Source organism: Cebidichthys violaceus, unplaced genomic scaffold, assembly GCF_023349555.1.
Source record: "Cebidichthys violaceus isolate CVI_PGR_0920_01 unplaced genomic scaffold, fCebVio1.0.p SCAF_26, whole genome shotgun sequence".
NCBI lineage: Eukaryota > Metazoa > Chordata > Actinopteri > Perciformes > Stichaeidae > Cebidichthys > Cebidichthys violaceus.
Window position 1 is genome coordinate 740,001 of NW_027176439.1, and position 24,919 is coordinate 764,919.

The 24,919-nt window shown below is 42.1% G+C and overlaps 1 protein-coding gene across 1 annotated transcript in view; it reads right to left on the reverse strand.

The window, feature by feature from the left end:
• Positions 1-24,919, reverse strand: part of antxr2a (ANTXR cell adhesion molecule 2a) — an 86,050-nt gene that overhangs the window by 3,210 nt on the left and 57,921 nt on the right. The gene's annotated exons all lie outside the window — the stretch shown is intronic.

A 24,919-nucleotide genomic window follows, 5' to 3' on the forward strand; every position in this document is an offset into this window, starting at 1 on the left:
AGATTAATGTCTTCATAATTTCAGAAGAAATAAAGTAAAACAATCAGCAGAAATCATATTTAAATTAAATCAAATGAAACATCGACTGGTGAACAAACACCTCACTTCTTTTCTAAGAAATCTGGCATCTCACTTTAGTCTCCCTGTGCACGGTCTCACACAACGTGTGTGTGTGTGTGTGTGTAGGCAGCTGTCTGAGCCTCTCGGTGCAGCAGCAGTCTGCTCACCAACAGTAGGCCGACTGGCACCAAGAGGGAGCTCTCGCACAGCGAATCCATACCAGCCAGCAGGCCTCCAACACACATACTCTCTAACTCTCACTCACTCACACACACACACACACACACACACACACACACACACACACACACACACACACACACACACACACACACACACACACACACACACACACACACACACACACACACACTCTCTTCAACAACTCTTCACCACTCTCTTCTCAGTGTGTTTACATGCGCTCACTGTAACCTGGTCACAACATCATAGAGGTAGTTAGTTATTTTTCATTCATTAATCTCTGGGAAATTTGTCCTCATGCATCCTTTGACTAGCTGTAAATATTTTTGAGGCAGTGAGCAGCATCATATCTGAGGACAGTGGATCAATTTACCAAAATCACAATAAATAAAAAAAACTACATTGTTCTAGTCATATCTATCCATGCAGGCGACCATTGCAGTAGTGATGATGGGATTTTGTTTTGAAAACAGCAACATGAATGAAAGACGAAGTGATAAGTGAGATAGTGTTTTCTAGTAATTTGGGTGAACTTAACCTTTAATGTGAAACACAAACTTTGGGGGCGAGAGGAAAGCTACACTATCAGAGTCAGAAACGCCAAAATAAAAGCCCCAGATTGGCTTTGAACTCAGCTTAAAGGATAAGGGATGGCAGGTTAACTGAGCCACATTTCTGCTGCTTTTCTTGGCCATGTAGACACATAAGTGAATCTCTACTAGTGATGGGAATCAAGAACAGGTTCCAGTTGAAAACCGCTTCCAAACTATCTGATCCATTCGAATTGTATGCCTCAGAGGTTATCGATTATTTTTATCAATGCCGGCATGTTTCAACGTCAAACTTCTGCATCACGGCGTCAAACTTCTGCATCACGAGGTCAAACTTCTGCTTGAAGACGTCAAACTTCTGCGTCACAACGTCAAACTTCTGAGTCACGACGTCAACTTCTGAGTCACAACGTCAAACTTCTGCTTCAAGACGCCAAACTTCTGCGTCACGACGTCAAACTTCTGCTTCAAGACGTCAAACTTCTGAGTCAAGACGTCAAACTTCTGAGTCACGACGTCAAACTTCTGCGTCACAACGTCAAACTTCTGAGTCACGACGTCAAACTTCTGCGTCACAACGTCAAACTTCTGAGTCACGACGTCAAACTTCTGCTTCAAGACGTCAAACTTCTGCTTCAAGACGTCAAACTTCTGCTTCAAGACGTCAAACTTCTGAGTCACAACGTCAAACTTCTGCTTCAAGACGTCAAACTTCTGAGTCACAACGTCAAACTTCTGCATCACAAGGTCAAACTTCTGCTTCAAGACGCCAAACTTCTGCGTCACGGCGTCAAACTTCTGAGTCACGACGTCAAACTTCTGCTTCAAGACGCCAAACTTCTGCGTCACGGCGTCAAACTTCTGCTTCAAGACGTCAAACTTCTGCTTCAAGACGCCAAACTTCTGCATCACGGCGTCAAACTTCTGAGTCACGACGTCAAACTTCTGAGTCACGACGTCAAACTTCTGAGTCACGAGGTCAAACTTCTGCTTCAAGACGTCAAACTTCTGCATCACGAGGTCAAACTTCTGCGTCACGGCGTCAAACTCCTACATCACAAAGTCAAACTTCTGCTTCAAGACGTCAAACTTCTGCGTCACAACGTCAAACTTCTGCGTCACGACGTCAAACTTCTGCGTCACGACGTCAAACTTCTGCGTCACGACGTCAAACTTCTGCGTCACAACGTCAAACTTCTGCGTCACGACGTCAAACTTCTGCGTCACAACGTCAAACTTCTGCGTCACGACGTCAAACTTCTGCGTCAGGGCGTCAAACTCTGCTTCACAGCGTCAAATTTCTGCGTCAAGACATCAAACTCTGTCACAACATCAAATTCACGCATCATGACGTCAAACTTATGCGACACAATGTCAACCTTCTGCGCCAAGACATCAAACTTCTGCGTCACGACGTCAAACTTCTGCATCACAAAGTCAAACTTCTGCGCCACAAAGTCAAGCTTCTGCGTCACGTCAAACTTCTGCGTCAGGGCGTTAGACTCTGCTTCACAGCGTCAAATCTCTGCTTCACAGCGTCAAATCTCTGCTTCACAGTGTCAAATTTCTGCTTCACAGCGTCAAATCTCTGCTTCACAGCGTCAAATTTCTGCTTCACAGCGTCAAATCTCTGCTTCACAGCGTCAAATTTCTGCGTCAAGACATCAAACTCTGTCACAATGTCAAATTCACGCATCATGACGTCAAACTTTGCGTCACAATGTCCAACATTAAAAAATCAAGCTACAGCAGGACACCTTTAATGGACTAAAAATAAACTAGTGTTTGTTCAAAAGTAGGGAAATGTGGTTACTGACATACAATAGAATAAGAGTAGATCCAACATATGTAAACATGTCTTCAGACTTCCCTCAGTATTCTGGTTTCTTATGTGAATGCTAATGTACTTATGTTAATGCTAATGTTAATTACACAGTGATCAGTTCTCATTATGCAGGCCTGATGTCTAAAGACTCAGCGTGTTTGGAGCGTTTGCTTTTAGTACTACTTCAGTTGTCGCAGTATTGAGGCAGAGCTCGACGCAGTAAGCTTATGTTTACTCACAGTTCAAACTGCATTTGTGTGGTGTAAATTTAAATGTTGGTTTCAGTAGTGTGACAGGAAAGCTTGGACAGAAATTGATTTAAAAAAAAAGAAGAAGACCCGATTCATGTGCATTAAAATGTGCACATATATCTTTTTTTCCCCTCCGTTTGGCAAATCAAATTTCTTGCACAGACAATCCAGGTGCATGATTCCCATTGAGAGACAGAAATGACCAGGACATTTGCTCCGGAGCTGCTGGGTGAATGCAGAAGTCAGCAGCCGGTTCGGCATCTTACAGTATCTGCACTACAGTCTGGCTCGGGAGCAGAAGTGTGCGCGGACCGACTGTGACGAGGGCTTTAGACAAGCTGGAGAATCTTCCATTCCTCATTATTTGGCAGGGCTGGTGGGTGTTTGACGGAGGGGGTGGGGGCTTCGCTCCATCTCTGCATGGTAAGCCCCTCAACGTGTACCCTCTGCAGCTAATCTCGCACAGTCAACAAATAAGGCACATCAGATGCTGTTTTGGCCACGGCCGTCAGAGCGGCTAAGTTCAGTGGATTTTACGGGGTTTTGCGGCGCATTGGGGGGGCCTCGGCGAGGAAAGGGAACGCTCTCTGCGGCGGCAGAATGGCAGGCGAAGCGAGAGGGGGGATCTGATGGCGAGGGCGAAGCAGGTGCGGCGCAATACGGTCAAACCCATTCCAGCTCCCACCCACCCCCCCCCCCCCCCCTCGGATGAGCTGGGGCCCTGACTTGGCAGCGAGCGCCGCCTTTGTAACTGGGCCATGTTGGAGAGAGATGGAGGCCCACCTGTGCCACCCGGAGCGGCAGAACAATAGTCTGAATATGTCAGCAAGGAGTGTCAGAGAGATCTCATCAGACAGACGGGAGCGTGACTGCAGAGAGAGACGGGTGGATGAGTCAGGTGGAGAGACGGAGAGGTGAAGAGACAAGAGGAAGGGGAGACGGGGGAGGTGGGGCGTCCAAATGAGGACTGTGATTAATAAGGTTCATTACAGACACTCCACTGGCTTTTGTATTAAAACAAATGGAAATATAATGAACCTTGATATCAAACGCAACTGATTCTAACAACATAAATTGTCCAACACAAAAAAAAGTAGATAGTTTGCAGCAGAGGTGCTAAAATCAATACCATGTCATGATAAACTTTATTATCAATCAATATGTTAGTGTTTAATCTGAAAATGGCAGAAAATAGTAATATTCATTGTAAAAGAAATGTGATATGAGGAGGAAGAAAGCTGCAAATGATCACACTAAAGCTGCCGGAACATGCTGTACAAATGGATGAACTACTTCAAATCAATTATCAATTATTTGCAAGACCATTTTTTAAAGAACTCACAACATAACAAGGGTGCTAAAACGTTGCCGAAAATGACTGGACCCTTGCACTGATTGATCCAAATTGTGTAGTTAATAACGTCAGCGTTTGAAACAATCGTCCCGACTCATGCACATGTTGTGGAATACTTCCCCATCACTACGCTGAGGTCTCGTTAGCGGGGCCCCTCGCTGCAGAGGCCCTCGTTTTTTTTGCCCCAGTCCTCGGACAACATGTTTGTCACTAGAACCGTTTGGCTTGTAACCGGAGGCGGAGCTCCAGGAGTGAAGTGGAGACTGCGTGTACGTGTTTGATTTTCATTCTCATCTCTCGCCAGCGTTCGCCCCGAGCAGCTTGAGTCCCGTAGAGCTGCGACTCTCCGAGGAGCAGACGGGCAGCAACTCGGAGAGCTCAGACCCAACTCTGGGCCACTTCATCTAAATATCGAATATTATAGTTTGGGAAAGGATCGTGACGTTACGGAGGAATATTTTTTCTTTCTAGTGATGTCTAAGATTTGGGTCAAACATGCATTCTAGTCTAACTACAAATTGGTTGCTACATGTTCCTTCACATCATTACAGAGTATTTATTTTTCTTACATTCTGCATAACATTTTTGGCAAAATGACATTGTCCAAAAGCAGGGCATGATTTATCATTTAATGTGTATATGTCCACTATACCATTACCATTACTATACTGACCTCAACGTTGGATTAGAGTCCGACAAAGGCTGGGATGTTGTGTAAAATCGTGCCGTTAAAAGTTCATATCAAATCTTATGTACAGACGGGGAACATTTGTGCCAAGCATATTGTTTCCGTTTCTCCCACCCACGTTAGCTTTGGGCCAAATGAAACTCTGATGTAATTGTGTCACACAGCAATACGTTCATTATTTATAAGTTGTGGATCTTAGACTGCTGCGATAAAATGTCTCGAGTCATTACGACTATTCCATTCTTGTTGCTGTTCATTTATCTAAAAACTTTTAGGATCGATTACTTTAAAAAGTATAAATGCTGTCAAGCTGAGATCAAATGCCATTAGAATAAAATTACCATTTCATTTTTAAGAGGTTTTAACAAGATTGTAATTGAAATGTCCTTCAGTTTATCAGGATGAAATGGGTTAAAAGTATTCAGGTTGAAAGCTTTTAGAATACAAATAGTTCTTATGAGATCTAAGAGTACAAACGGCAGTGAGCACATGTTTCATCTGTGTGGGTTATGAGGCGGTCCTTGGAAAATGTTCTCTTTGGCCCCAAAAAGTCTGAGAACCTCTGGTGTAACCGTCTCAAAAGATGTCATACAACAACAGGAAGTGCTGGCCAGCTTCATGGTCATGGTGAGTGTGAGTGTGAGTGTGAGTGTGAGTGTGAGTGTGTGTGTGTGTGTGTGTGTGTGTGTGTACGCTACAGTCACATCCAAACTACACTGCTTCAGCTGGCTGCACCTGTTTCCAAGCCATTACCTAAAGGGACCCGATGTCTCCTTTATTGACGTGGAAACAGCTGTGAAAGTTAAAAAGCATTTGAAATGTTTTTTCTGACGTTTTTCAGAGGGCATGAAAAGCTTTTAGTAAGTCTTCCGACTCACCAAAAAGAAATGGAAAGCTAACATTGGTCATTGTTTTCAATCACTATTGAATCGATTCCTTGTTTAACAGCTGGTCCATGATGGAAGCTTCCCAAACTGTCAGAAAACCTTAAAATCATAACTCACTTAAAAAACGTGGCGGTCATTTTGTAGTTTAGTTGGATTCAATCCAGAGTCAGTGGACATTTTTCTCAACTTTCCTTCTAGAATTTAAAAAAATAACCAAAAAAATCCTCCATAACCTATTAGTTCAACAACACTACAGCTGAAAAATGAAGTCATGTGTTCGTCTCGTTCTCAGAACCCGTTTGAAATAAGTCTCCACATCCACTTTTTTGGGAGACGAACACAGCTGATGGAGTTAGCGCCCTTCCAAGAGTGTTTGTATTGGCTTGTCTTGTATTAATTGATTGTATAGTTTGTCACATTTATAATATAAAAAAAAAGAAAGTAGAAGATGCACGAAAGAAGACATCCATTTAGGTTACAGAACGAATCTCCCATCTGGACTGTAGTGTGAAAACACTTGCAAGCATGAGAGTTGTAATCCAGTTGCAAGATGCTTATTTTGCAGTGATAAGCTACAGGCTTTGAAAGATTTTATTACCAGAACAGAGATTCTTTTTTCTCCCCCCCCCCCCCCCCCCAACATTAGAGCTTTGCAGCCTATACAGTATCTTAGTTAATCTAGGGCTTACTTAATCCAACAGCAACAGGACGACGGCAACTCTCGTCACATTATTCCAACACGTGTTTGTTGTTCTGACAAAATGTTAATGAGCTGAACAGCAAATCCAAACTGCATCATGTAGCTGTTGTACTGTTGTAAACTTTTCTTCCTGCGTGAACTACCGACAGTTTGTACTGCTGCTACACTTCCACCCGACGCGGGCTGGAATCAGTTGTGGTTTCTCATCAGGTTGCAGAAATCACAAGGAATCATTGTACTATGTGTTCGGTAATATTAGCCACATCACTTCTTCACTGAGTGGAGACGTTTGAGATGTTTTTAGGTCTGTAAACGAAGACCAAGAAGCAACCAGACTGATAACCAAACTGACTGGTGCATCACTAGATCTGCTACTGTGTCACCTTCACCAGAAACAGGTTTGCATTTGTTTCTTTCCATTTGTTTTTTGCATAATTATCAGTGAAATCTTTCAGTGCATTGGGTATTAAATTAAAGTATGTGAACGCTTACACACTCAAAACATTCGTATGGAGAAAAAAATATTTGCACGGACCTCGATTTTAGCTGATTTCCACCTGTTTGACCAATTATATTCCAACCGGTGTCATACCTGCAAGTATAGCTGCAGGCAGCGTGCTGCTAAAATGGGGGAAACATCTTATCAATTTAGTTCCTCAACACCCAATAATGTACTAAAAACAAAATCAGGCTTGAGATCCACCAGTAGCTGAGATACCATGAAGATGGTAATGTAGCTGATCTGCACTTGCTAATGTTGCAGGTTGGTCACCTGTTAGTATGAATCCCAATGCTCTTCTTGGCAAGACCCGCCCTGCGTAGCCATTTGAGGCACAGACGATTGGTTGAGGTTAGACACTGACCTCCAACAGTTAAAGTCAGGATAGCCGATTGGTCATATTGGGATAGGACCCGACCAAATCAGGTTACCGGTACCTCACCGAGCACGGACGTCTGGCCAATCCTAGCGCTTGAATTCTGCACAAGAAGAGCAGTGGGATCATGATAACGCGTTGGTCACGGGACGGGGCTAGCCATAGCAGCTAGCGTTAGCATCAAATTTGGGGTGTGATTAAGTTAATGCATTGTGTAGTTAATGATAGCCCATAAGACATTCACTGTCTGGGTAGTTTTCTGTTGTGTGGAGTGGACAAGGGCAATATTCATTTATGTTATTGAGGAAAATGAAAGTTTAAAGGTGTGCATAGTTGGATTTTCCGTAGTTTTGCAGCACAATTCCACATCAAACTGATGAGAAACTATTTAAAGAAAGGTACTTGACTTCCCCAAGGTAAAGCAGTAAACAATCACTTAAATCCAAAACAAGTGTGAACTGTCCCTTTATGGAATTGACAGCAGCAGACTTCTACAAGTTATAACATTGACTCCACTCACACACCAGTGTCATCCTCGCGGCCCGTCGAGGGCCTCAGCCACCAGACATGTGTTCTGTTTTACTCCGTGTCCTTTGCCACATATTGAACAAATTAAAAAGTTCAAGTTGGAGGGAGAAGCACAGCTGCACGGAGGACAGAGGAGAGAGCCAGGGTGTGAGCAATCCTCCCTCCACGAGGCTGCTGGCCCTCTTCTCACAGCCCCTTGTCTACACACACACACACACACACACACATGCTGCCCACACAGCGCTGCCATCTGGCCTGCTGGGAAATCAGAGCCACCTGAGACTCGGCCAAATACATGATGCTCGCTGACAACTCGGGCAGTTTCCTCCTCATTGTAAAGAGATGAATAAAGATTATACAAGCACATAAGGTACATGGGAGGACAACATTTTTTTTTCACTACTGTGAAGTTTAGCAGATCTGTTGGAAGACATTTGTTTCTTCTTCCTGCTCCAAAACAGGAAACAGTCTCTGCTTAATATGCATGTTATAAATGCCTCCATGTTTATATGTAGTGCTGCAGGGCCATGACTTTGATACCAATCTAAGCGATCAAAAACACACATATACTACATAACCAAAAGTATGTAGACTCCTAAACATTACACCCATACGTGACCATCTTCTTCTAACATAATGGGCATCGACATGCTGTAGCAGCCTCCACTCTTCTGGTTTCAAGCTTTTCACTATATTTTAGAACCTGGCTGCAGAAATTTGGTCGACTTCGTTTACATGCAGAAAATATTATTTTTTTTTTTGTCCTCATTTGTAAAATGATTTCTCATAAGATGTTTTTATGGCTAATGAAAATGAATAATCCACAAAAATTTGCGTCGATGCCACTTTTCCGCTGTGTTTTGACGGGTCGATGGCCTAACATGCCATTTTGCTTCAAAATATATAATTTGTTATCATTCAAAGTTATCCACCGGTGTTGGGCTGGTTGGACCATGTGAACACATCCTCACCGTTTCATTCCTTCAACCACCTTCTTGAAAAGGTCGGCGTTGAGATATTTGCGCATATCCAAAAGTCCTTCATAATGTGTAAAAGTAGGTGTCCTGCCAGTAATGTGGGCTTTTCTTTTGGGCATACATCTCTACAGCAAACTATTGGTTAGTTGGTTTATTTTCAACCAGGTTGCAACCTCCTGTCCTGTGAAGTGACGCCACTGAAGAAGTGTCTTAAACTGCATTCTCTCTAGTGTCCATCAGGGGGCGACTCCTCTGGTTGTATAGAAGTCTATGAGAAAATGACTCTACTTCTCTCTCGATTTATTACCTCAGTAAACATTGTAAACATGAGTTTATGGTCTCAATCTCTAGTTTCAAGTCTTCTTCAATACAGCATGATGTTCATTTAGTAAATGATGGTCCATTTAAAGTCAAACAGACCATAAAGCAGGATATGATTTAGGGCGGGGCTTACTATGATTGACAGGTCGCTACGAGTCCGAGTCAGTCCAGATATAGTAACTTCCGTTCATTGGTCGTGAAGAAAACAAGATGGCGACGGTGCAATCGTTGAACCCGAGGCTTCATAACATCAGTCCACAAACCAATGAGTGACGTCATAATGACCACGCCCACTCCTTATATATACAGTCTGTGTTTTCAACACACAGAGCTGGTGAGACGCATATTCAGAATGAGCTGTATACATGTCCAAAGAATGCTCCTAAAAGCAGAATAATAACACATCCCTCATGTGTTTATTGGAAAATGCTCCATTCGTGAAAAAAAAAATAATATATATATCCAAACGAAATAAGCTATATCCAGCTATATCAAATTCGGAATATTGTCCTATTCTGAATATGAGTGTGCATGTAAACATCTTCACTGAGGTCCGACGATGATGTTGGGTGCTCAGCTCACCGTTCTAGTTCATCCCAAAGGATGTTGGATGGGGTTGAGGATCAGGACTCAGTTCAGACCAGTCAAGTTCTTCCACAACAAACATTTCTTTTGTGCATATATTGTCATGTTTGAACAGGAAAGAGACCAACTTGATCACACAAGATCAGAGTTCCAGTTTCAAACCTCTGACATCATGTTTACGTCTCAGGCCTTTGGAAGCACCAACACTGCCTCCAATAGGGAGCCTCAGTGTGAATGAATCCGGCTCTGGTGGCTACTTCACTGACCCTGGGAGCAGAGAGGGAGTGAGTGACAGCTTGCAGTAAAAAAAAAAGTTATGCTAGCAGGCAGCAGCATATGGTCTGCAGACTGTCAGAGCATTGCTGGCTCCCGTTTCCTGCAGACAGGAGAATATTTTACTGAGTGGAGAGAAGAAGAGACGCTGATGGTGAGGTCGGGTTCTTTGGTCCGAACCATCATGTGTTCGTTTTTTGAGGTTTCAACTGCCGTGATTAGACTTGAGTCAATGCAACTATAGCTTCTTGGTGCAGAAGTGTCTCATCTTCCTCCTTACATCTGCAAATTCTTGCATCTTGAGGTCGTATTCTGTATTCATGTCATCAACCAGATACCTGAGCTGTGTAATCAGCCGTGTTTCCAATCAATTATCAGGCGAATTGTCACAAAAAATAAAGGTGAATTAGAAGTGTTTCCATCAACTGGTTTGGAGCAAATAAACTCGGCTACAGCGCAGTTTGGTTAGAAGTGGCTCTGTAGGCGACACATGACTGTAATCTGCCAGTAATCAGAGTAGAAGAAGAAGAAGTAGAGGTTGTTAAACAAGTCGCCTTGGCCATCTAAGAAGGTCTTCAGGAATATAATTAAATTGGTCATGTTTCATGCCGTCTGGAGGTGAAGACAATCGAAATACATATGCAGGAAGTCGCTTGTTTGCTCCCTCAGAATGTATTGGGCGAAGGCTAAAACCTCCTCAATAATGACTAAAGAAATTCTTTGGCCAATTGGGAAAATTCTATAACATTTCGCAGTTTTCATACAATACTTTGAAATGTGCATGAAAATATGTGACTGGAAACAATGAATCACTTTAAAACACCTAATACTTCCTGTAAACCGTGCTGCAGAACAGCATCAGCTGAAAGTCTAAAATCAAATCCTAAAGAAATATGTAAAAGCTGATCTGAACGTCTAGTCTGTTTCCAGAGAAAAGGAGGAATCTGTTCACAGTCACAATGGCGGAGTATCATTGTTGACGTCATGTTGTCTGCTGGTGTAAGATTAGGCTGATCTCAGATCAGAACAGTTTACACTCCCCTGATGCATTGCAGATTTGGTTCTATTTCTTGCTGTTCCCTCCATGCGGTCATCATCGAGCATAAATGTCTAAAATGACACAGCTCCTGACTCTTGTACCAGCCGTCTGCTGTTGCTGGGATAAGTGGAACCTCCTGAAGCTTGAACATGGACGCTGCAGTACTGTAGGTGCAGCTGTTTCCTGCAGGGCCCTCCTGCTTTCTCCCCCCCAACCCACCCCCTCTCTGTTTTGTTTTTTTTCAGAGTAAGTGCACATCATTGGCAGCTAAAAGCTCTGGGCACCGTCCCTCTGGTTGTTCCAGAGAAATGCCAATCGTTTTGGCGTCGACGTGGGCCTCACAGACGGCGCAGGAAGGCACAGATGGCACTAATGGACGAGCAGAATCCAACCGAGGGACCGGGACAGAGCCACACCGGAGCGCCGTCCAAATAACTGTAGTGTGAATGTACTGTATGGCCAAGCGCCGCCCGCTCTGCTCTAGCGGGGAGAAGCGGTGCCACGGCGATGCGGCATGAAGTATTTAAAATGATGAAATAATCATAAGAGAGGGAGACGGTGGGAGGACTCGGCGTGGAGCCGTGCCAGGTGGGATCAGACAGAGGAGAGATTGTTCTTTGGGATGATACGTCAGCCCGATGCAGACAGACAGCTACAGCTAATGGACCCTGTCTGTCAAGGAAGAGCCAGTTTATAGACCCCACCGTCTCCCGATACAATGCTTCTTTTGTGCTAACGCGTGAGCCGGGCCTGGTGGGTTTTTTTTTCATACGACCTGTGACGGCGATAGACTTCCATCTCGCATAAATCTTTTCCCTCCATTTCCCACGTTGATGCCCACATGCTGCACATTTGAACATTTGCTGTGCAAAGCATTCACAAAAAAAAAAAAAAAAAAACATCCCCGTGTCTCCTTTTTTTTTTTTTGTTTAGCTAGTAGTGCTGAGCAGATGCTTGTAGGAAGAACTAGTCACAGCTTTTGATGGTGCTAAGTGGCCACTGAGAAAAAAAATAAAAAGTCCAGTCTGGAGCTCCGTGTTCTTTTTATAAAAAGTTGAAATACTTCTGAAGGGTCACGATACCTTAAGTTTGAGCCGTTTTCAGCCTTCTGCGCGGTTTTTCTAAAAATGCAAGCGGCTCTCGGAGCCGAGAGGAAAGAGCGGTTAGGTGGGCAGGTTGGGGAAAAAAAAATTGTAGCGTTGCCATTTTAAAAGTCTGCAAAACAGCACCGTGTACATAAAAGTTTCTCGGGTGCTAGTTGACAATAGAAAGATGACATAAGTAAGATACTAAGTTGCAGCATACTTTGGATGAAACATGCAAACTGCAGCAGCACCCGAATTCCACCCCAAAACAAAAAAACAGAAGCCGGTTGTTGGTTTGGACACGCAGCTGTTCGGTGTCCCAAAAGCTCAGATCTGCAGTACAACACGCTCAGACAACATGTGCGAGCCTTCTGAACAAGGACGCCAAAACATAAACCCAAAATAAAGAGGTGGTGGTGGGGGGGGGGGGGGTGCATTTGTTAATTTTTTTTCTTCCGGGTGCCACAGTGTATCAGCGTCCACGCGGAGCCACTGGGCTCATCTGTACTTTTAAAATCACGCCACATCTGTCCTCCCAGAGCGGCCAGCAGAGACGCCACCAAACACTCACATCTGCACTTAAAACATAAGCTCGCGTCCCGTCAACCAAACGGCTCTCGTGTTCGGTTGAATTAAAAGTACGAGGGACATTTGCCCGTTTTTTTTTTTTACGCTAAATGGAGCGAACCTCCATCGCTGTTGCTTCAACCTCGGGGTTTTTACAGATGCTCACAAACACCACTGATGATGAAATATGTATTTACAGCAGCCATGATTTCAGTGTCACGCAGAGCAAAATGATTCCCCTAAAGCAAACTGTTTCTGCAGACAAAGATGACGATGAAGCCCAACGTCCTGTTTTCTGATCACGTGACCGTCGATATTACAGGAAGTCCAAAGAGCTGACATGTCTTTGTTTATTGCTAAAGAAGAGATTAGATTTCAGACCTGTGTTTTTAAGGTATGTTCATATTTATTTCTGTTGCACACTGGCATTAAAGTAGCACCTTTTTCTTATTCCTTAAGTCTAAATGCAACATATTAGAGGAAAAATTCCCCAGGTAAAAGAAATGCAAATTTCTAAAAATGTAATATAGTGATTGAACGATTGTATGGATCTAAATGTTGGAGAGAGAATCAATTCTTTACAAATAATGTATGATTCACGCTGTCAGTCAGGACGGTGTTCATTTTGAGTCTTTTTATACATGACAAACATGTGGGGAAAAACAATTAAAACTACAGTAATTCTATTTTTTTTTTTACTTTACTCCCATGATACTTTGCCAACCTGCAGCCAACTGGTAACCTGAGAAAAAAAAATAAAAAATGATCTGAATGAAAGCTGAGCACAAAGTGCCAAAAACAAGCCGAGGAGGTTCAGCAGTGAAACTTGGTGTCGTCGACTCAAACGACGACAAACGGTCACGGCTGCTCGTGATGGAGACAGAAAACAGCTGCGTTTTAAAACAGTCAATAAGATTCAGTCAATGGCGAAGCTGTCCCTTTTAATACTTTATATTCATGTGATAAATATAAAAATGTTAATTAGATTGAAATCTGTATCAGAAATAAAGAAAAACAAAGGTTTCCACTGTATCAGTTAGTGCAGAGTTGTCAGTGCTTCAATGTGACAGAATAAATGTGTTGAACTATTAACAGTTATTCATTTATTATAACATATAATGGATATAATGTATGGAAGCTCTGTTGATACTTTGGTTGTGCATGGTAGCATTGGGTTGTATTATTTGTGAGTTTGTATTTACATTAGTGCACATTTCTTCCTGCTCCTTTTTTCAGACATGAAATATTTATTTACCGTGTTTCATTATATTGTTCATGAACATTTGCATATGAGGATTTTACTGTTCATTTTTGTGTTTTTATTTGTCAAATGTACAAAATAAATAAATACAATAGAATAAAGTATCATTATAATATTAACACTCATGACTCCAGCGCTGTTTCATTGAATTCATTGCTTCAGTTCATCTGCCTTGTTATTACTGTACATGTTTTTTTTAATAAATAACCATCAATAGCAGCATCTTCAATGAGACAGCCTTTAATATTAATCATTACAAAAAATAAACTGTTTCCTTCCAAAAATAAATATGCTGAATATCCATTTGGTCTAAACTTTGCTGCTCTAAATTCATCTGTCAATATTTAATAAAAAAAACACAGATGATTCAATCTTTAAAAAAAAAAAAAAAAGCCCCTCTGAGTAAACAAAGGTTTTAAGATGACTCATTAGCAGCAATGTGCTTTACTTTGATGCCAGTCATGTTTTTTTTGTTGAAATGAGGCAGATACATGTTCAAGTGATGAAGAGCTCATTTTGGAATGAAGCTCTTTGATTGGCTTCAATTAGTTTTTTCTTTCCTATTCGATGTGTGTGTGTGTGTGTGTGTGTGTGTGTGTGTGTGTGTGTGTGTTACTATACTCCGGTTTATCCTGCACACGGTTCCCCCTCTTACCCCCCCCCCCCCCCTCCACCAGCGGCATGCTGGACGGGGTCACATGTGATCTGCTCTTAGCGGAGATGCAGGCCATGCGACAGGGAGGGCCAGTAATTGGGAGTGAGCTGTCAAGACGGGGCGGTGTGTTTGTGTGTGTGTGTGTGTGTGTGTGTGTGTGTGTGTGTGTGTGTGTGTGTGTGTGTGTTGTGCACGTGCCAGGGAGGCTGCCCTCCTACAGGGTGGCACACATTAAAGTCCCTGATGAGACTAATGCAGGGGGAAATGGGTCTGGCGTGGCGCCCGGTCGAGAGGTGAAAAGGGAGAGGCTGGTCTGGGTCGAACCCTGACCTGAAATGAATCCGGAGCAAGTGCAGGAAAAAAAAAGAAAAAGGTGGATTTGTATGTTTTCTCTCTCATGTGTGTAAATTGTTTTTTTTTTTTTTATTTATTCCTCTGGATTTTAATTGAAAATGAATATTCATATTTTTTTCCCCAAGTGATTCTTTAAAAATGTCCCGTTTCCCCAAATGTAAAAAAAAAAGCAACATCTCATCTTTGTATCATTACTGAATCATCGATCCTTCAGACGCAATTAGCGCGCGAGAGATCACAGCCTCGCTTCTCTTTCAAGAGTTAATCAACAAATTAAAGATGCAGATTTAGAAGCTAACGATGCGCCGACGTGAACTGCCAAAAAAACAAACGTGCAAAACGCTTTCCTGCAGTTGACATGATTAACTGCAATTACAGGAAGAAAAAAAAAAAAAAAAAGGTAAAACAAAAGAATTAATGGGAAATTGTGTCTAATCAAAGACACAAATGGAGATAATTGCGTTCCGGGTTGATGAATTAATTATTATTAGTTTCTCTGACAATTTTGGTTTATTTATATGTTTGCCAGTACATGAACATCTGTAGCTGCCTCGTTAGTGTTCGGCTCCGACAGAGAAGCGACTTCTTTTTTTAATTGTTAAATCGACAGTATTGGGATATATGAGGTTTCCTTCATATCATTTTGTCTTTTGATACATATGATAACCCCCGTTTCTTCTTGTTCCACAGTAAACTGATGCTTCTTCTCAGTTTGGAACCTAAATATAAGATTCCAAGACGTGTGGATGTGAAGGACGGTGTTAACAAACCTCTTTTGTTATCAGTTTAAAATATCTTGATTATCTGTGAGGAATTGACCCAAAAATGAGATTTCCATCACTTTAAAAGACGATAACTTTGTACAATTCAGAAAAATATGAATAAAAGTTAAAGAAGCACAAAGTTCAAAGCCAAACACAGCTAATATACATTTAACAGATTTTTTATGGCATTTTGAATATTAACTCTGTGTTGTTGTGCTGCATATCCCAAACGTGTTCTGCTTATTTAGCAGAGCTCACTGTTGATTTACACTAAAGTGTTCTGAGTTCATAACTCACAACCAAAATCTGTCTTCATGTTCAAAGTTAAATCTGATTTTACAGCAAAAAAACAACTCCAGCTTTAAATCTCAACGGGAGAAAAGTTGTTATTTACGAGGCAGTGAACTATAAAAAGGTGGAAATACGAGCGGCGGTGACGGCGACGGCGTCCTGCTACGGCGGCTGGAGAAGCTCGGTGATAAAGCATCTTGTTAGCTCTACTGAGGAAAATATGCTTATCAAGCCGCATGTTAATACAAGCAGTAAATAATGTGATCATCGGCCAGCGATGCTGGAAATATAACAGCGTGAAGGAGCCTGAAGCCACGCTGACAACAGGGAGGTGTTGTGTGTGTGTGTGTGTGTGTGTGTGTGTGTGTGTGTGTGTGTGTGTGTGTGTGTGTGTGTGTGTGTGTGTGTGTGTGTGTGTGTGTGTGTTTTAAAACATGGGCTACAAACTGTGAGAACTGGGTTAATGTGACCTGAGCAGTGAAGACATGAGCAGCAACACACACACGCTCACAAACCCTCCTACAAAAAGGCATCGTTAAAATCTATGTAACGTGATGAATCAACGCACAACACAAACTAGAACCGGAGTTTTCAGGAAGAAATTGAAGACGCAAAGATCGATAAACTAATGTGCAAATTTGTGAAACGCCAAACTGAATTATCTTCATGCAATTTGTGCACGAGGTTAAAGTGAATATGTTTCTTTGTGCGCGCTTCCTGAATTAATTAAAGGTTATTTATGCCTCAAGACTGCACCCTAATATGACTACACACCCATGTTTTCAAAATGCATTAAAAAAGGACAACATAATAACAATATTTCAAAGACTGACAACCTTTTCTTTTAACTTTTAGCGGATATTAAGAGCTATGAAGCTGCATTCAATGTATGTCCAAAGCATTAGGAGGCCGAAAGACTCACAGAAACACAACACTGACTTATGAAGCCTCCTTTTAGTCTCCTGAGCCGCTCCGTGTTTCCTTCTCTTCCCCAGCTAGTCGCTAACTTTGTCAGCTGCTCAGAGCTCGGTGGGTGAGAACAGTTTGTGACAAAAGAAGGAGGCAAACTCTGCACAGAGCTGCTGATTGGTCAGAGCTCTTTAGTTTGGATTAAAACAACTTCCTCACATCCGACTGCTGCTGAACAACCTCACTGCTTTAGGTTAATTCACCTGCATTTGACCGAAGGAACGCACCTCTAGATTTGGTTTCTGGTTTGAAAATGCAGCAAAATGTTTCTGCAAACCACAGAAATGTGCAACCACAGCAACGTAGTATGAGCGATGTGTCATATAGTATATAGAGCAACCGTTATTGAGCGTTAACGTGGTATAATAACAAAGGGAGTGGTGGTTGGGTCCAACAGCTACAGGACTTTCACCTAGGAAACCGTTGTTCGTGTCCCAAGTGAAACCAAAACTCAAAGCTGACTTAATGCTTGTTACGTAACGTTGTTATGCTTGTTATGTAATGTTAGATAAGAAAGGCCACAAAGGGTGGCTGTTATTTATTTGGGGTATATACGTAGTTATAGTTGTTATTGTTTGAACATAAAAGTAGTTTTGTTGCCTCAAACTGAAACTGGGTAGTGAAAATGCATACAAACCTCACATGTAAAAGAAAGCGGTTACATTTACTGTGCAAAAAAGAAAGGCCCACACTTAGCGGAGGTCTTGGAGCGTTTTACATCTAAATCAAATAAAAACAACACATCTGCTGTTTTTTTTTTTTTATTAAAGGGAACGCCCTCTTAAGCTGCTCTGCGTTCTCATGACTGTCCTTCGTCAGCGCTCTTGGCTACGATAGCGGAGGAACGACGACTGTGAACTTGAGTCAACTCCGGTTGACCTGGGAGTTGGTGGAAGAAAGAGGTTGAGATAGAGGGGGGGGGGGGGGGGGGGCCTTGATTTGCTTGATGATGAACTGCCGCCCAGCGCGCTCAAACCTTCCCCGAGGCCCGAGCAGTGAAACTAACTAGTTTGGCAGGCCTACGCCGCCCCTCTCAGGCGGGGCCGCGCCGCGCCGCCGTTGCTGAGCGCTGCCTCTTTGTCTCAACGGAGACGAATCTTGGGCGGACTGTTTGTTTGGGGAAAGGGGGTGTGAACGGGCGCACGAGTCCATCAAATCAATTAGAGTCTTGCGCGGAGACGGCCTGGCTTGGCCCGGGCTGAAGGAGCTCGGGCCAGATCTTTTGTGAGGGGTTATGTGAGTCAGAGTGTTGCCACGGCCAACAGTCATGACTCGTGTACTCACAACACCATGTATCAGTGCAGGGGAGGAGGGGTGAAAAGCTTGCATATGGCCAGAGCCAGTGTGTCACATTTGGGCTACAGTTCACATTGGGCTCAGACGCTCACACCAATGAACTCGTGAGGATTGTCGGGGGGGGGGGGTCGTGTTTGAGGGTGAGATTTAACCGGCTTAGAGGCGACGGGTAGAAAACCGTACTGCGTGTACGGCGACATCCAACTGGCAAGTCCGCCTGCATGAATCTTCTCCTTCCTCTACTTCCTACGGTCGAATCTCACGTCGTGAAAAAGAAAATTCAAATACCTTGTGAAGAAGCTATTCTGTTAAACTGGAACAAATACTATTGTGAAGTATATTTATGCAGGATGATTGTGAGTAAATACATTCTCTGAGTGCTTTTCGAGAGAATCAACATGGTTTCATGTGGAGCAGAGGAAGGAATGAAGGGACTGCAAACAGCCATGAAGCGAGCTGTGTACATGACAGCACCTGCAAAATGATGAGGTTTAGGATTTTGTGTGTGCAGAAAAAAAAAAAAAGAATAAATGGGAGACACTTCAGGCTTTTCCTACAAGTGTCCGGTAGAGCCCAGTACAGATGGTGGTTCTAATGTTACATGTATGTGTCAACCTGCTCCATAGAGAGGGTTTTGTGGCACTAATAATAATAATAATAATACTGGTCCAGCTATCTAAATCCACAGAGCTACTAGATCTTAGTCAGGTTAAGATACTGGACACAAATATGAGTCATCTACGTACAATGAAACTTTTGTTCTGCATCGTCCAATACCGAAACATACAACCATATCTGTCTGATAAATCAGCTGTTTCCGTCGCTGCTCTTTTCATGCTTTAAAGCCCCGCAGTCACACTGATTGCACTGTTTAATTAAGCAGGTTTTCCAGCTCTGCAGTGGGTCAACACTCGTTTCAACTTCCGCTGCCGCCACGAGCACGAATCCCGAGTGCGATCTGCGATTATGTTAATTTATTTGCATATGTTGGGGGGAAACTACAGACATTCATAGTTGCCTGGAGCCTCATCTCAAAACGCTCAGCATTAAGTGTAATTATTCGACTTGTGTGGAGCGGCTCCGTTCTCCACCGCCGCGGCATTAAAAAGGGCTAATAGAACTGCTGCTTTACTAATGGCGAGGTTGGCGGCCATGTAATTCATGACTATGTGCACAAAGTCCAGGAGGACGTGTGTCCCCCCCCACACACACACACACACACACACACACACACACACACACACACACACACACACACACACACACACACACACACACACACACACACGATGTTACATTCACTGGCCCCGAGAGCGGCTCGTTTGCAAGTTTCCAAGTGTTTTTCGGGGAGTCAAGCTGTACTGTTAGTGGCGACATGCATGCTAATCAGCAACGCCTCATCCTCCAGTCCTTTATTATGCACCGTGTCAAGATTATTTTGTTTGAAGGAAAAAAAGAGAAAAAAAACACCAGCTGTCATGTTTTATGCATTCGCTTTTCAGTTCAATTTTCTTGTTCGCGTTCGCTGTTGCAAAGATGCAGCTTGACTTGTGCGTCGGCTTTTATGTTTTACGGCGTAAAAAGGTTTCGTACATCGGCGGCAGATGTTTAGGCCTCGATCGTGTGAGTGGACTCCAAACAGCAGTGATGGGATGCGACACCGATGTACTTTATTTCACCTTTATCTGGCTGAAACGATTGTGCCTTAACAGGTCGTTTTCCCCCCGAATGGAAAAGATCATTCACAGATTTTTACCTTCAAAACAAAACTGAAAGACAACAGGTGTGTCTTTATTCCAAAGTGAGTCACTGACAACATGTTTTAAGTCATTACATAAGACCAACCAGTCAATATATGAACATGTCTACGGATATTATTGTAACGTAGTTTAACTCCTGGAGAGGTACAGCTGTCTCTGTCACCTTTTTTTGACGGATATTACAAATCATAATTGCCAGTTTTCAATATCTTTACATGTGATAATGACAACAAAAAACACTGATGAAGAGAGCTGGGTAATTGATATTAAAATCAATATAAGTGACAATATAATACCTGCGTTTTAGTGCCGATAGCAAGTTTTCTAAGGCTGACAGCTAAATACAATAAAATATTAAAAAAATTATACAGCGTGAAATAGTCGTTACATGTTTTGTCAGGTCTTCTTTACATATTTATACAATTCTTGATACAAGTTCTTGTTTCAGTGCTTGTGTAGAAAAAGAGAGTTATAAGATTGTTTTCCTGAAAAAAACCCTAAAATAAAAGATGTTCATATTACTCAAACTAAGGTATTAAACAAAGTAGTGTCATGGTATCTCCAACAAGTATAGCATTGGCGTCAGTATCCCAACATTTCATAGGAAACCGTCTTGTTTTTTAAAAGTCTTTTCTATCGGACATGATTGTAAATCAGCATGAATGAAAAGAGGAACGCCTGCACGCGGACTCCAAACTACAAATGGATGTATTGTTACACATTGATGATGTTTTCATCCCACTCTGCTCTCTTGGTCAAGTCTAAGCGTTTCTGTTTCGGCTCAACGTCTCAGTGTTTGATGAAGAAACCGACCTGAACGCATCTCAAAGTTAGGAATGTCCAAAGAATAAGTAAACAAAATTCTGACCACACATTTACTCCGACCAGCTGTCTTCACAATCAGACTGGTTCTCAATACGCTGCATATCACAATATGTACAAAAGTGATGTTAGGAGTTGGACATGAAGGCTGTTTGTGGAGCAGAGGGACTTTGCTCTCTCTGACGTCTCAGCGCCTCATTGTCCTGAACCGTCTCACACGAGGAGGCTTCAAGAAATGTTTGATTTAAAATTTGAAGAGATTCACTTCACATTTAGAGGGATTAAGAACAGGTTTGAGAGAACATGGATGCCTTTTCTTAGACACTAAGATCGACTTAAACTAAGCTCAAAGCTTGTCAGCTGCTTTTAACAGAGGTGAGAACTTGAACTTGAGGAACCTGAAGAATCTTTTTTTTTTTTACTTAAAAATTGTCTTTTTAAACTGTTTGTAAAATCCCAATCTGCAATAACAAAAAACATGAAACAAACGCAAATAGACTCTCCACACACACACACACACACACACTCTGATGTTCTTTGACAAATCTACTTGGAATCATGAATTTGAAGAAAAAGAGCAGTTTGTAAAAATGTCAATCACATCTTCACGATACAATCCCACTGAAAGTCTATGAACGTTAATATGAATATCATATAACGTGAATGAATCGTCGGCCATAAGAATGATGTAACCTCATAAGAGCAGTCGACAGCGCGCTGATGAGGAAACCGACTTTAATCGGTCTCAGTGCAGAGCAGCGACCCTCACGTACTCGATCTGTCTAATTGACTCAAATATCCTGCCCTGAAATCCCAAACGGCCTCTGGAGCAAATCACACACACACACACACACACACACACACACACAGACACAGACACACACACACACACACCCACCGAGAGAGAGAGAGAGAGAGAGAGAGAGAGAGAGAGAGAGAGAGAGAGAGAGAGAGAGAGAGAGAGAGAGAGAGAGAGAGAGACCCCCTGTCCCCCTTCGCTTCCTCCTCCACAGCCCCGGCTTCATTAGCGGCGGTTTGCATCATCCCCGGTGAAAACGTCACATGTCATCAGCGACTCCATTCTTTATCACTTCCTGCAGTACAGACAGTGTAACCTTCAGAAACCTGCTGCCCGCAGTTTTACGTCTTAATTAGGGAGCACTGTCAGCGGCGTCCCGCGCGCCACTCGTTTCCCCCACGATGCGAGCGGACAGAGAGGGACGGGGACGCGTGGACAAAGTCAGACGCCAAGGCGGCAGACAAAAGGAGAGGAGGAAGGAGGAGGAGGAAGGAGGAAGAGGGTGAGGAGACTGGAAGTTGTGACAGTGAGTTTCATCAAGCAAAACAAATGATAATGCTCAGGAAGACAAGAGCATCTTGTGATGCAGAAAGAAACTCTTGACTAAAACACAAAATACACACACACACATATTATATATATATATATATATATATATATAGAGAGAATATTGTGCAAGTAAGAAACCTGAATTTTGGTGCAAAAAGTGCTTTTTTTAATACGGTACTTATTTAACATGTTTTAGATAAAGAATTCTTTTATTTTGTTTGTATTTAACAAAGGAAGCCAACGTTCTTAAATGTTTTGATGTATGGCTGCAAGAACTTCAACATCATTTTGATCTAAATCAGGAACCGTTTGATCAAAGAATCTACAAACTAGATAACAGCTCTGATCTGATACAAAGCGTCTGTGATTGGCAGGTTTCACTTGGTGCAGCAGCAAACTTTACAAAAACAGACACATAAATCTGAAACATCGAAACATTAACAAAAAGAAATGCAGGTGCCAGTCACTTGATTGGTTTTAAATGCAGTTCAGGAACATTAAAGTGCTCTTGAATTTTGAAAAAGTGGTGAATGAAACTTTGTGAGGCGTTTTACACCATGATGCTTGAATAAATAAAGACTTGTATTATATTATTGTTCTGGCAAAGAGTGCCTGAAAGACCAAAAGAAACATTAAAATGAGAAACAAAGCATCACATCTGGAGCTCCTTTTGTCAGAGAAACAGAGACACAGAGAGAGAAAAGAAGGAGGAGGAAGCTGGAAGAAGAAGTCGTGTTGGCTTCTCGCTCGGCGAGAAGAGAGTGAAAATCCGGCTTAGCGGCGAAAAAAAAAAAAAGAAAGAAAGAAAGGAAAAGAATCACTGGAGAGGCTCGTGTCCTCGGTATTTGGGGACAGCTGACGGGTTAACACTATTAAGACTGCGGAGAACGCGGGACTGAACGTGCATCTGTGCTCCCAAACAGTGGGATTGAAGGGGCGCTTTGGAGGCATTCGCTCAGACACGAATAAACAGACAGACGGGCAGAGAAGAAGAAGAAGAGACGACTCGGGAACACAGATACTTTTTGTTACCACACTTCTACTGTACGACGTCGGAGCAGCAGAACAGAACCACTGATGCTCTGGTTTCATTCCACTAATCTGAGGAGAGGCACAACAATATTTAACCAATAGATAATGAAACTTCACCAGTTGATTTATGACATTAAGATATTAGTTTTCTGGATGTGTTTATTTGAATATGCAAATGAGGCATTGTTATACAATGGATAAAGCCTGGTGGTTTCATTTTGAGTCAAATGTTTTTCCAGAGGCCATTCTGGATATTTCTTTGTATCATTCCGTGAATCAGAAATTAAAAGATAATAACTTTAGTTATGTTTGTAGTAAATAAATGTTGTATGAATCAGGATATAGAGAATATAGAGAGGAATGGAACTGGAAGGTTTGGTGAATGTAAGAGCTACTGAAGTGGAGATTTATGGATCTTTAAAGGGACATTTCACTCGAAAATCAAAAGTACATATATTTGCTCGTACTTGCTATTTATCCATCTCGATTAATTTGGTGTGATTCTCGATTATTTTGGCGTGAGATGTATAGTTTTGGAGATATCTGCTGTAGAGATGTCTGCCATTCCTCCAATATAATGGAACTAGATGACACTTAAATATATATTTAAAAAACTCAACAGTAATGTCTCTTTCCATAAAATCACGACCTGATTATTCAAGATGCAAGCAGATTCATGGAGGAACTATTTTCTCTCAAAAATATGTATGTATGTATTGATTTTGAGGTGAACTGTCCCTTTAAAGATGAGTTTTGTAGAATTACAAACGTTTTGAAGACACTACAGGTGAATGGGGTAAAGAAAAATAACTAATAGATATCACCATGAACCTTCACCAGTTAACTACTTACATTAAGACAATTCTTTTTTAGATTACAATTTTTCTGAAATGTTATGTTTAAATATGCAAATGAGGCATTATCTAAATGGTATCTTTTGGTGACTTTAGGCGAAATCTACAGACGCAAATAGACAAAGTAGTAAAGTAAACACCTGAATGTGTATTTTGAATGCTTCTTTTCCCACTCCTCTGATATAAGACGTGTTGTGGAAGCTAAATGGACCAAAATCTGTGCATTGACCAGAGCATGAAGAACAATGACGGGTGAATATCTGCTCCTGTGGTCCAAACAAACAACTAACCCTTTGTGAGGCTGCACCGGTGAGCTGCTGTACAGATGTGAACTAAAAGAAGCTATGGGAGCACTTAAGCATTAATTACATCTGTATCATCATCACTCAGTATAATTGGAGGTGAGGCAACCTATCAAATTGTAAAAGATCACACTGTCATTAAGGTTAATAAGCTGTTTTATAAACTATCATCATTAACATGGGATACATCTATTATGATGATAAATGACATATTGATAAAATAGGCGTCTTCCTCAAAGACGTGAGACAAATGAGACCGAGGACACGAGTGAATCAAAGTCTCATCGAGATGAATTCTGCACTTAAAACCTAAAAGAAAAACACAACGGGATATTTCATGAGGTGGGACAGAAATGACAACTACATCTGGAACCTCTTCAACAATGTTTTCAATTAGCCGCCGGGCCGTTTTGCCAGCAGTTGTCACATCTGCATCTTTTCCCT